This window comes from Anoplophora glabripennis, unplaced genomic scaffold (genome assembly GCF_000390285.2).
Source record: "Anoplophora glabripennis isolate ALB-LARVAE unplaced genomic scaffold, Agla_2.0 scaffold167, whole genome shotgun sequence".
Classification (NCBI taxonomy): Eukaryota; Metazoa; Arthropoda; class Insecta; order Coleoptera; family Cerambycidae; genus Anoplophora; species Anoplophora glabripennis.
This window is the reverse complement of record NW_019416283.1, coordinates 261,806-275,629: the sequence shown is the minus strand read 5'-3', so window position 1 is coordinate 275,629 and position 13,824 is coordinate 261,806. Positions and strand designations below refer to the sequence as shown.

Below are 13,824 nucleotides of genomic sequence, written 5' to 3'. Positions count from 1 at the left end.
GAGTTGTGCGTCGCGCACTGTTCCAACAAACCGTAGCTTTAGATGGTTACGTAAGCGAGCGCTTCGTCTCACACACACACACACATACACGAGCTCACAATAAATTGCCTGTTTTTATTTTTTTTCCCAGTGGCAAAGGCGACGGAGCAATGCTTTATTGCCGTCGATAAGGATCTGTTCAATGAAAAAACAGTTTGCGCCATAAAAACGTGGCCTAATGGGTGCCCGCGCCTACTTACATAAATGAAAACCTCGTAAAAAACATAAAAACGGTCGCGACCAGTGGTTATTGTACTTTTTACAGGATCTTTATGCCGAGGCGCCAGCTGTTCTTGGACGCTGTTTGCGTACGAAGTGTTCCGGTTCTTGAACAGGTCAAAATGTCACAGGTTGATGTCGGAGATAGAAGCCGTGAAACGTGCCACTTGTCACATTGTCACCCGTATTTTTTTGGATTTGTTTGGATCTTCAGAGGCATTGACAGCTCCACACGTATCGATAAATCATAAGGGATTACCAGCGCAATCAAAAGTCCAGGCTGCGTCCAGTCAATTGTATTTACAATCGACTACAAATATGTTATAGACATATTAAGATGCACAAGCGCCACATAGTGAGGAAAAAATATTAACAATTTACGTCGCAAAAAATGCTATTTTATTTGTTTTTTTTTTTTTTTTCAACATCTCATTTGGATCACACGATCACACGATGCGAAGAAGTTGCAAGACATTATTTTTGTTCTAAATGAAATTTTCTGCAAGAACCTTCTTATGTGAATAACTGATATGAATATATCGAATATGGCGTCGACAGTCTAAAGAATTTATAGCGCCATTATGTTTTGGATCCTCTGTTTTCCAATCTTCGTTATTAGTAACATTGTCGCAGAAATAGATGTTAATTGTCTTTTAAATGCTGATTAACGGCTGTTTAAAATTGCAACAGCCCTTGTTAAAATAAACACATGGTATAATGGCAAAATCCAATTTGCAAGGCCAGAAGATTTGAAATGATGAGTTTTCCTCTACTTTCATTCTTATTTTTTATAGTCGTTCCGTCTTCAATAGGAAACCAATTATCATTCTGTTGATTTTTTTCTGCTCTTTGATTCTGTTTGTCGATACCTAGCGATTAAGATTGAAATTTATCGTGAACAAGTAATGATGATGCGGTAGCAAGGTTAATAAAAATCCAACTGGTTCAGAAAATACAGATCAAAGCTGCTCCTCACTCTAATAAAAATAACCTTATCTAGACTTCTAAATCCGTAAATATTGGCCTTAAATAAAGAGAAAGTTGCCTGATCGAGATATTCCACAGCCGGATTTGATTCACTTTCTGCGAAATCAAACGTCGGGAAAAACTGTCAGGAGGATCGATATTGTTTGTTGTCTATTCCGCGAACATTGGCAAACATCAGGCGGTGTAATTTGAGGTCATTTGTTTGCCGATCCCCTTCGGCGAAGTCGTCGAGGCGGATTTGGGAAGAATCAGAAGTGGGATTTTTTGTTTTAAATTTATATTGAAACCTTGATCGTAAAGTGGAAATGGTATGTAAATAGGAAATAGGACAGTGGGAAAGTTAGTTTCACCAGAATTAAAAAAAGTTCATTCTACTAGAAAAAATTAGTTAATTAATACTGCGGTTCATTTAGGCGACATTATGTGAAAAGTGATACATTTGTACTTCCAAATTATCTGATCAATTAATTGTTTATTTTAAGTGGGTGTCTTTATTTTTAATACAGGATGTTTATAAACTTGGAGAGATTTTTTTAATGGTTAACAGTATGCAATTTCAATAATCAGAATTGTTGAAATTAACGGTGTTTAAAATTATGTAATTAAAATTGTTAAAAATGAGACCCAGGGTTTTTTTTTTAAAAGTTACGGTATTAATGTTTTTACAGATTTCAAAAATTCATAAAAATAAAAAAATAAAGTTTCTTTAAAATATCTCAAAAACCCAAAGCTTTCCACATGTGACCATTTTTTTAGATCGTAATACATGCACCACCAGGAAACTTTTAAGTGCATTTTTAATTTTCCTGATTTTTTTGGTATTATTTAATACCCACTTAGAGTGGCTCTCATGAATTTTTTCAAATTTTTATTTCCACCCCTCATGAAGTTATGAGCGTTTAAATATTTTGTGTAAAAAAACACCTGTAACTTGGCAAAAATTAAACATCAATATCATTATTCTTTTTTCACTTTTTTTAATAAAAAAATATTAAAATAATACATTTTTAGTTTTTTGTTTTTTTCATTTTTGAACCAAAAAAGTGCTTTTGAAAAAGAAAAGTTTTTATTCAAAAAATTCTCAAAAAAATCTCTTTCAATATGCAAATTTATGAGATAGGTTATAGAGTGGGACCTTTTTTATTCTATTTTTTTTCTAATTATTTTTTTCTTGTACCTAATTTAATATTTGGCAGATAATGTACGCTATGAATCCAAATTTTGTTAGAGAATTAAATCGCGATGACAAATTACTAAAAATACCTTATTTTCAAAAGTATTTTTACTAATATTGTCATTATTAAAGTCATTATTAAATATTTCAATTATTATTAACTAAATATTTCGATTTTTTTCAATATTAAAAAGTTTGTTTTGCATAATGCCATAATACCTATTATATTTTTGACCATTTGTATTTAGTAAAAACATTTATTTATATACAGGCTGTTTGTTACAAATTCGTTTCTCACTACAAGGATCTCGGAAACGGTAAGAGGTACGAAGTAGCTAAAAATAGGGGCAAAGTTGCATAGTCAGGAGACCAAGATTATGTCTCTAAAAAATCAAGGCTAACATGATTAGTTTTCGAAATATTTGAAAAAAACCGAAATTTTGGAAATCCGTTTTTGTTTCATTTCAGCCTTGTTTGAGGTGATATTGAAAAAAAAAACACTCTCATGGCCACTTTTTGCCCTCTATCGAATGGCATAATCAATTTTTATATGTAACGTTTCGTTTCTCCAGGACCATCATCAATTTAATTTTTTTTAAATACGACCCTAGAAATTTTATTCAATTTTTTGCAAGCCTTCATGATCTCCAAGACTGTACTGCCTCAGCTTGAACCAGATTCAGACGTTTTGTCTCGAAAAATTCATTTTCATTGTATTCGTTCCAAATTTATCTAAATTTTTTATTTAAATTTGGAACGAATACACTGAAGATGAATTTTTCGAGACAAAACGTCTGAATCTGATTCGGGCTGAGGCAGTACAGTATTAGGGGTCACGAAGGCTTGCAAAAAATGTAATAAAATTTCTAGGGTCGTAATTAAAAAAATGAAGTTCAAATTTATAGAATACTTGACGGATTTTATTTCCTATATTATTCCATTAAATTGTTATCCAAGCCTCTTGTAATTGTTAATTCTCTTAATGATCACTTTATACCTATACAAATACAAGTGTATACATTTACATATTTGTAACTGATCGTTATGTTCACTTGATTTAAATAAATTAAATAATTAAAATAATATAATAAATTTTAATATTGTTTGATGGTTTGTTTTAATATTGTTGTACTATGGAATATTGTTGTTATACCACGGAATATTGCTGTTGTACCATGGAATATTGTTGTTGGACCATGGAATATGGAGTATTATTGTAACATGGAAATCAGGATCAGGAAATTAATAATAATAAATCATGTTTTAATGCACTGCAACGCAGTAGAATTTACTTGTTTTGCCTCATCTATAAATTTTACTTTTGGACTCTGGAAGAGATTTAACTAGCTATTATGAAATTGTCTTTAAAAATAATTGATTTAGCTACTGATTGGTTATACAATACATGTCTCTGCCTTTATATAAATTCTAATCGCCGTATAGTAGCTTAATAAAAAGAAATGTTAGTGATTTACCTTTGTATCAAATTTATTATGAGAGTGATATTTGACCCCATATTTCAAACGCAAATTTACTGCAATAACCATTTTTTAACGTTAATGAGCAGTGAAGAAGGAAGTTGTTTTTAGTGCTTGGATATTATTTTTGCACTCCAGCTGAGCATGATAAATAGGTTTATGAGGTTTTTAAAAAGTAGAGGTACGTTGCTCTCCTAAATCATCGTTGCAATCTGCTAAAACCACCTTTAACCTTTAAACAAAGCATTTTTACGTAAGAAAAACGTAATATTGAAAAAAACATTCTTCGTAAAAACAAAAACCAATTACATTAAATGACACTGAAAAACAAAATGTGGTTTACCATATTATAGTCAAGAAGTTCATTCATTTATTGGACTACACTAGTTTTTATTAGATGAATAAAAGTCCAACGGATTCTTATTTTGTCATTGATCGGTCAGGTCAACGATATGGTCCGTTGGTAATACTCTGAAAAAATGCTTTTATTTCTTCATCTTGTAAACATAACATTTCTTGTCAAACACTTCAAATTTCACCCATATTTCCAAACCACACCATGTCACCAGTAGAGTGCTAAAAATCTTAAAAATCATTGGGACAGGACAGTATATGAGCGAAATCGGGTCTGTTCAAACAGATTGCCTCGAAAAAAGGCAGAAAGAAATTCGAAATTCGGAAGCCATCAAGAGGTGCGATTGAACGTCGACTTTTATCCGCAGACCGTTAACCAGGATCAAGTGCCTGGCTCGTACTCATTGTACGACACTTAAAATAAATGTCATACACCGATAATCTGCGGTAAACTTTTTATTCCATACATATTTTATAAATTGTGGGTATCTGAATCGTATATCTAACGTCTAAGTCGTCGTTTATTACAGTCCTGCGATACACAAGTGCTCGATAGCCCAAAAACAAGAACAGTAAAATGACACAAAAGGTGACTGGTACAAAACAAAAAACACCCAGAATAAAAGATTGCCTAGTAGTCGAAAGCCTTAGTGTATCGAGTTGTCAAGCGGGGTGTTATTTCGGACTAATAAGCGTCGTCAACGACCCATTCTTGCATTCAGGGATGCTTCTACGAGAGATTCGTTATTTGATGACACTTCGAACTAGCGTATTTTTACGTTGGATCCGTTCGCGTTGATCTCGGGCACATAATCGCGTGACCAACGCGCAAAATATTTGTTGCTGCGGTCGACTACGCCCTCTTTGTATAAGCGAGACCGTAAAAACAGAAAAACATTTCACGGAAATGCGCGGCTCGCGCTTAAAAATAGCCCAAAGCAATTATTGTTTTATTGGTGATGATATTATTGAGTAGTAACGTCTAATTTTAGTCCAGAATACAATGCGTCGAAAAAAGATAGCGACTAGTGAATCTATTTTCGGTCCTTGGGTGACGGTTTTTTCTTGGAACTCGGAGCAGTTGATGTTTTCAAAGTGACGTGTTTTTTCTATTAGAAACTTTAATAATTAATTGTATTTATTAACAAACAGTTATATCTCGACCAGTATCTCATTGATGTCTGACAAAAAAACGGTAACTATAAATATGACACCGAGATTTTAGAGAAAATTTATTGCTGTTCGAAAATTCATAAAAAGTTGTAAGGTAGGCAGTAAAATAATGTGTATAATATCGTTTCTCAAAAAGAAATACTTATACATAGCCTTCATAACTCATTAAAAGCCACGTGGCTCTCGAACATAGGCAACCAACATTGCATGACTGTCACTGTCAACTAAACATCCCTAAACTTCAGTGGAGTGGTTAAAGGGGTTACAGATGTAATCAAATAAAACTGTTTTTGACATTGATTAAAATGAACTGTTGATATTAAATTTAATACATACAATTTGGTATTAGATACTTATGAAAAATATTTTTGAATGTTGATATGCTTTTAATTTTATTAAAAGGAGAAAACTACCATTTGTGAACGAAAACTTGCAAATTTTTGCAATGAAAACAAAAAACATGATGTGAACTATTTAACACAAACAGTTTATTATCTCTTATAACTAAAATAGCAGTATAAAAATATTGCTTCGCTACAATATAAAATAGGAGTTAAATCTGGCAACCCATCATAAAATTCTTTTAAAAATTGAATTGTGTAAGGATTTTCAGCAGCCTAGGTTTAAAACTCAATTTCAAATAAAAATTTCGAAGTTAATATATTTTAGAGATCTATTTTAAACTGAATTTGAGAATATTTGCATAAACTTATAAAAAATTCAAATCAATTCAATCAAATAACTTTGATACAGACTTTGTAGGATCTGTAATAAGAATAGTATTAACCTCAACATTTTGTTTCTGTTACAACTTACCAGTAGTTCGGTGAAGTGCTAAAAAGTTTTCCTGTGTATTTAAAATTGGTGCAACAGTTAAAAGACGCCACTGAAAAATACGAATGTCAATTTAGCGTCATCAATCATAATGATTCGTTTACAACGAACAATGACAAACCGTTGCGTGTACGCTCCAGATAATGCGATTGGTGAAAAATCACCACTACTGGTAAGACGAAATGCTGTGTTGTAACGTAATCTTCATCTTATTATTTTAGTAATGTTTAATTTTAGCAAAATGTGCGAAGGAAACAAAATTACTGTGGCTTGTAATAATTTATAAAGACTGTGTATAAACAGCATAAATTTAATCATTTTTTCCGATACAGATGCATTTCTGAATATATGTAAAATAGAAGCAAGGATGCACTCTTCCTTACACCGCCTGTATTGTTGTTTTTTTTTACTAGTGATGCCGCAAACCACCGCAAATCTAATCGGATGTGTAAATCGTTTAAACAAACCACAAATCCGTCACCGCAACGACATCGTGCCTTACTTTGAAGCAAATCTGTAGCGGGCCTAAAAAATAGCATACTGATACGGGATTTATGGTCGACTACGAAATGTAAATCGTCCTAGCCAATTATTAAAAAAATAATAATTTAGGTTATTTACACAAACACCCAATATTTCCTATTTCTATTAAAATGATTTTTATCACAATAACCACGACATACTGGAAAGCAGAGAAAAAGTCTTTTTACACCATAATCAGCTCTCAATCCTATTAAAGCAATAAATAGTAAAGCTTAAATCTTAAGCAGCTGTGATACAGCTAGCTGTGTATCACCGCTGAAAATGTCACAAAAATTAATATCGCCCTGTATCTTGAAAACAAATAAAGATATCGAAATGCACTGTAGAATTTCGTCATCTATAAAAAAAATTAAAAATTTGTGAAATAAATTCTTGCGCCAAAAGGACAGGTCAAGGGTTATTTTTGCTTATTAAAAAATCACGCAGTTCAATAAATTGTTGACTTTTCTAAAATCGATTTGTGTTCGTTTTCAGAACTGAGAATGACGCTTACGTTTTAAATTAGTTTTGTATGTTTAAATTTGTTTGTTTATCTACCTCCACAGCTAGAGATGCCATATAATGTTTATTCTATTTTACTAATTTTTATTGGTAGTATTTTTAGCCAACAATGATTTAAGTTCACAGAGTAATTAGAAACAGATCTTTCACCTTTTATTTAAGGGGTAACGCCTTAAATTTTGAATTTTGAAAAAGCGATTTTCGGATAAATGGTTTAAGCAATGCTTTATTATGAATGTAGGAAAGAAGTTTTAGGTGGGGAAAAAATGAGCAACACGAGTTTTTTCGAGGTAGAGCGCAACCGCTTGCAGAGAGGCCAGATTGAGTCTCGGAAAAAGCTGAAATGAAGCTGAAATGGAAGAGGAAAATGTCAATGTAGAAGGCTATTTATATCGTGATTGAAGGTATACATACAGGGTGATTCAGAACTTATCCAAATAAAATGTTTGAATGTACTCTTACAAATACAATTTTGTAAAGAAAAAATCAAAAAGGCAGTTCGAAAATGATTTAAAAATACACTTCTGCACGGCACTGGAAACTGGTTCATTGTAAAACCTGGCCTTACGCAAGGCAAAGCATGCAGTCGGCGACCGGCACGACAGCAAAATGTAATCAAAAATTAGCGAACAAAAAATTGAAAGAATTTCTTTCCCAAAGAAAGAACAAAAATAAAAATTTTTAACACCTACCTATTTTATATCAGCAAATTCATCTGCTTTTGCCTCTATTCTTATTATTAATTAACAAAATTTATTTGTGGTTGTAATTAATAAAATAATTTGACATACCTGATGTTACAACAACTGTTCAGAATTTTGTCCACATTTTGTCGTGCTTCAACATAAATTAAGACGATATCCATCAATTCCCAAGATGCTATACGCGTAAACCATTTTTGACACTTGAAAAACTAATGTAAACACTATCGCAAAAACGTGAAGACTGACTTTTTTTAACTGTTCGGAAACATAACTCAAAAACTTTTCAATAAATCGACTTAAAATTTTGTACAGAGGTTCACAATACTTCAACTCGGAAACATCGGAAGGGTTTTTCGATTTTTTAACAATTTTCGTTGTTATTAACAATTGTATGCAAAATCAAATATAAATTCCTTTTTAGAGACCATACGAGGATTTGATAGTCAAAAGTAATGATGAAATAATATTGAAATTGTTTTTTTTTCTTCTTTTTTTTGAACATAAGTCTTGTAAATAAATCCCTTCGGATTATACCCGCAATCACGGTACAGATCTGCTACAGCGGGAATCAAGACAACAGCTAAATAAAGGGAAAGTATTAATAGTATCCAAATATGGAAAATTAGCACCAACTGAACTTTTTACAATACAGGAGGTAAAGGGTTCTAAAGTCTGTTTGGAAATGAAAGAGAGTAATAAGAACCGGCCATGGACGTGGTAATATTTCGTTTCAGGTAATTATCGGGTAACACTAATGCTAACAAAAATGACAGGGATTGGAAAATCGACTATCTACAGACTTTTTTTTAAAGGAAACAAAAAATGAACATGATACTGTAAATCCTCCGCAATCATCTATAGGGAGGTCCAAAGTCGTTATAGATGATTTCTTCAAAAATGTCATTCGCAGAAAAGTACACTCATTTTATTTTAAAAAAGAAATACCAACGCTAAACAAAATTTTAAGTGAACTTTCAGAGGACAACGATTTGCCAAAAATCAGTAGAAGCAAATTATGGGCCGTCTTACGAGAGTTGAATTTTTGCTGGGAAAAGCAAAACAGGAAGTCAGTTCTTATCGATAAAGATGAAATTATTTGTTGGCGAAGATCCTACTTAAGATCAATTAGAAAATTCCGTGACGAAGGGAGGAATATTTATTATCTAGACGAAACTTGGGTCAACGAGGGATATACTGTAACAAAAGTATGGCAAGATAAAAATGTAAAAAGTTTTCGACAAGCATTTTTGGATGGACTTTCAACAGGGTTCAAGGCACCTTCAGGTAAAGGGCGAATATTAATAGTGACACATATAGGTAGTGCCAGTGGATTTGTAGATGGCGGTTTACTTTTATTTGAATCTAAAAATACAGGTGACTATCACGAAGACATAAACGCAGATGTTTTCGAAGAGTATTTTACACAGATGTTGGATCTTATTCCTCCTGGGTCTGTAATTGTCATGGATAATGCCAGTTACCATTCACGGCAGACCGAGCGGACGCCTACGACTCCTTGGAGAAAAGCCGATATAATTCAATGGTTATCCGGAAAAAACATTTCTTTTGAAACAAATATGGGGAAAAAGGAACTTTTGACACTTGTCAATCTTAATAAAGATAAAAAAATATGTTATCGATGAAATGGCAACAAATCGCCAAATAACGGTACTACGGTTACCACCTTATCACTGTGAACTTAACCCACTTAACCCAATCGAATTAGTCTGGGCGCAGTTAAAAGGAGATGTAACGCGAAATAATACGACGTTTAAATTAAGTGACGTGTAAATTTTGTTAAAAAATTCCTTAGAACGAGTAACTGCAGATAACTGGCAAAGATGTATACATCATGTACAAAAAGAAGAGGAGAAAATCTGGGAACTCGATAATTTAATTGACGTTACTGTGGAACCTATCGTTATCAATCTAGGAGACGAAGATGATAATTCATCAGAATATTCAGAGGATGAATTTTAATATACCTACTTTTTTATTTTCTTTATTGTACATTTATACAACACTACATTTACTCACCATAATTTGAATTTTCAAAATACATATATTTATGTGTGGAATAAAAGTCTATTCATTAAATTTAAATAAATATTTTGATAATAATATTGAATAATTTTATTTGAATCACTAAAAACCCTCTTAACCCGGTTATGATGCTTAAAGTAGCCTCATGTTTTGAAATGCTGTTTTTATATTGTTTACTTATTAAGAGAAATGGACCGAGAAATTGAAGCGGCATAGGCAAAGACGGATTGTCGGGGATTAAATTTTAGCTACCTGCTACAATTTAGTACAGTCCGATCGCACAAAGTTTTTTTAAAAGTACACATCCTATACTGATAATACAAAATATAAAAATATTGAATATAAGCACCAGTACTACATTTATTTACGATTTGCATACATAATAAGCTTTTATTACTCTCTTTCATTTCTAAACAGACTATACCAACTTCGGCTACAAAATAGAAATTATTTTACTAATCAAATCATCAGACCATCTCTGATTTTAGAGGAAAATTATGAAGTTTTGAATTCAGGACGACGAAGTTCAAAATTCAGTTTTTTTTTTAATTTTTGCATTTGTTTCAAATTTGATGTCAATCATTTTGTAGTGCCGAAATATCGAATATTAATAGTAAATATAAGTTGTCTTTAAGTTTAATTTCTCTCTGGTGTCTTAAAAAACCTCCTTTCACGAAATTCATGGGGGAACCCTAAACATAGCCAGTCACTGATTGTTTCTTCCAGTTTAGTTCACAAGTTTATTCAAATCATTTACATACACACGAATTGCCGTTTAAAATGCTTACCCATTGTGTGGGCGTCGCATTCTGTTAACAGAAATCCGCGCGTTTGTATTTTGTGTGAAAACAATTCCCCGTTCATATATCCTTGTCCCATTGTCCTACCGCCGATTCTTTCGACTGCATTGTGATTCGCACCCGGACTTTGTTCCCGTTGTTTCTCGCAAACTGATCCGTATTCTTTTCGGCTCGGAGCCGTTCAGTATTCAGTTCCGTATTGAAACAAGAAAGCCACTTATTAAGGAAATGCCTTGGAATATGCAAACAGAGCGTTGTAATGCGAGAGCGTTTCCTAGAAACGGCATAAAGAACTTCTTGGAGTTATAAATAAATGTTTTCAAAACAAGTTGTTGCTTCGTCATTTGCTCGGATACGGGGGTCGTCCGGAATTTAGCACCCGTTTACGGACAAAAGACGTCAAGACCACGCGATCTGTCAGAGTCATTGTCCTGTCACGCCTTAGCGATACGGAGAAAACTTCTATTGTATAGTCTTTCCGATCTCAATTCAAGAACCAAGAGGTTGGCAGTATGTACCAGGTTCGGTCGCTGACGCAGCAACTCGGCATTGAAATATTTGAAAAACTTGTTCGCACATTTTATTTAGCCATACCCATATACAGGTTTGGTCGAAGGTGGTAGAAATGTATACGTCCAATTGAAGAATGCACGCGCGTGGAAACGGCGTACACAGACAGCCGAACTGGGCGACTGGGCAATAAATCTCTGCTGTTGACAAGTGGCTAACATATTGCTTAGCAGTGCAGTGCAGTAATGCAGAATTTGATAATTTTAATTTATTATAGGCACCTTCTATTAATCATTCATATTACAATTGCGAAAGCGAGAAATAAGAGGGATATTTTGTTTACTAATATTATTACAGCATGGCATTTTGGAGACCTTTTGAAACGGAACAAAACGAAATTTTCCATCAATATAATAAAATTGTTTGAGGACATAAATAATTAAAATATGTTGTCGGCCCAATGAACATATAAAAGAAATTTTCTCCATATACATATACAAATTATTATAATTTTTTACCTTTAGCAGAAAACTTTTTTAGAAACGCCTATGAAACTCGTTAAATTTTATTGCTAGGCGTTTTTATACATGTTCAACTGATTTCGGAAAGACTATACTTCCAGTGACAGCCCTGTTTTCCACCGTTTTTTCTATAAGTCAAAATTAGTCATAATTGATTTATATCTCAGCACCATTCGAGAAACGGAAGTTTATATTTGATATGAAACCAAATACTATAAAATAACGCTTCAACAACTTTTTAAAGTGTGCGATACAAAGTGACGTTTTTTTTCTGTTGGATATTTGTTCGATGCAACAAGCAGTTCATATAAAATACCCACACTTTAATAAGAAATGGCTCTGTTTTCTAAAATTTAAGTGGATCTTTTTCAGCAACATCTAAAATATCTTATATCTTGCAACAGTCTAGATGATTTACGTTAGGTCTTCTATCATGTCAACCATGACCTTCCTGTATGTGTCCTGTTTATACAGTCCTTTGAAATAATTTAAAAAAATATATGTAACACCTGTTTATTTTTAAGTATTGTAATAATAGAAATCAATATATACTTTATTATGAAATGAAAGCTATCGTGGTTGCTTTGAATCAAACCTCAGCTGTTCACACGGAATGCGCCAGCTAATTGTTTATTTGCCCTTGAGATAATGTAATTTATGAGTGCCAAAATGTAGCCCGGCATGCCGAAACTAAGAGAGGTTGTTCTTTGTAGGATATACCTTGCATCCTAAAGTTAAGGGGAGTATAATCCCCCGGTGAGTTACCTATTTATTTGTTTTTTTATTGACAGAACAGTAACTTTAATATTTGTTTCATATACCCTCTTAATTTCTGGCGAAAGACCCGGCTGTTGTCGAGATGAACCGCTTTGTGGTGACCCATGTATAAAAGGTAGCAGTACCAACAATAACATCTATTTTACACCTATGAGCTGCGAAATTAAATCGCAAGTGAAAATCCTTCTCACGGTGTTGTGGGAGCATTTTGTTGGCATACCCTGTCTACTAATATATCAATTAATTCTACGTTACTGTAAATTTTAAACAGTGATATGTAGAATATTTTTCAAGACCCAAATCACCACTACTTTACGAGCCGTCGTAAACAACGAAAATAAATCAAAAAATGAATCATGACTACTGTACAAAAATAATTTAACTAACTCTTAACTTTTTTGTTCGAGTTTCGCCTATTTAATATAAGAATTTAACATTGTTTATATCTTTTATATGGATGTAATTGCTTAAGCGATTTTTGTTCAAAACCTAAACCGGTAGTAAATTCTAAATCGCCCTCGTAGACACTGACAAAAGAAAATTGTCAGAGACGTAATTCGGCTCGGTGACGTTTATTGATAGCGTGATGAAGCGATGATGAGTTGAGACGAATGGAAAACTATTTCTCAATCGTCGTTTATGTAGTTCAACTGTCGGCAAATACCTCCCGAGTGTTTACACCGTAAGTTTTCAAGGAAACCGCTAAAATTAACAACAATAAAATTTTTATTGGGTGACTGAAGTGCAGTTTCGTCGAAAACAAGTTTTTTGCGCCGATCCGTTCGCCGTCAATTGTTTAATTACGGTCTTGGAAATTCACCAGCGGCGATTTGATTTCCTTGTTCTCAACGAGGTGATTTTGGAGACTGAGAGGACTTTGATCTTTTATCCTATACGGACTTTTTTTATAGCATTCGTCGGAAACCAAAGTCCAACTGTACGCATTAAAAGAGAGTAATAAACACACACAAACAAAGACTATAACTTCTTTGATAGTAAATATTTTGGCTACATTTATTTGTCAATTTATGTATAATATAATATTTAAAAGTGAAGAATTGCGACCAACATAAAATATAATATTTGTTGAAATATAATTCCAAGAAGACCCCTGCGTTACTGTCTTGGAATTAACCGCATTCGACACCCGAGACAGAAAAACATTGG

General features: G+C 33.0%; 1 protein-coding gene across 6 annotated transcripts in view; it reads left to right on the top strand.

The window, feature by feature from the left end:
* LOC108904873 (insulin receptor substrate 1) overlaps positions 1–13,824 on the top strand; it is a 247,979-nt gene that overhangs the window by 168,026 nt on the left and 66,129 nt on the right. The window lies entirely within an intron of this gene.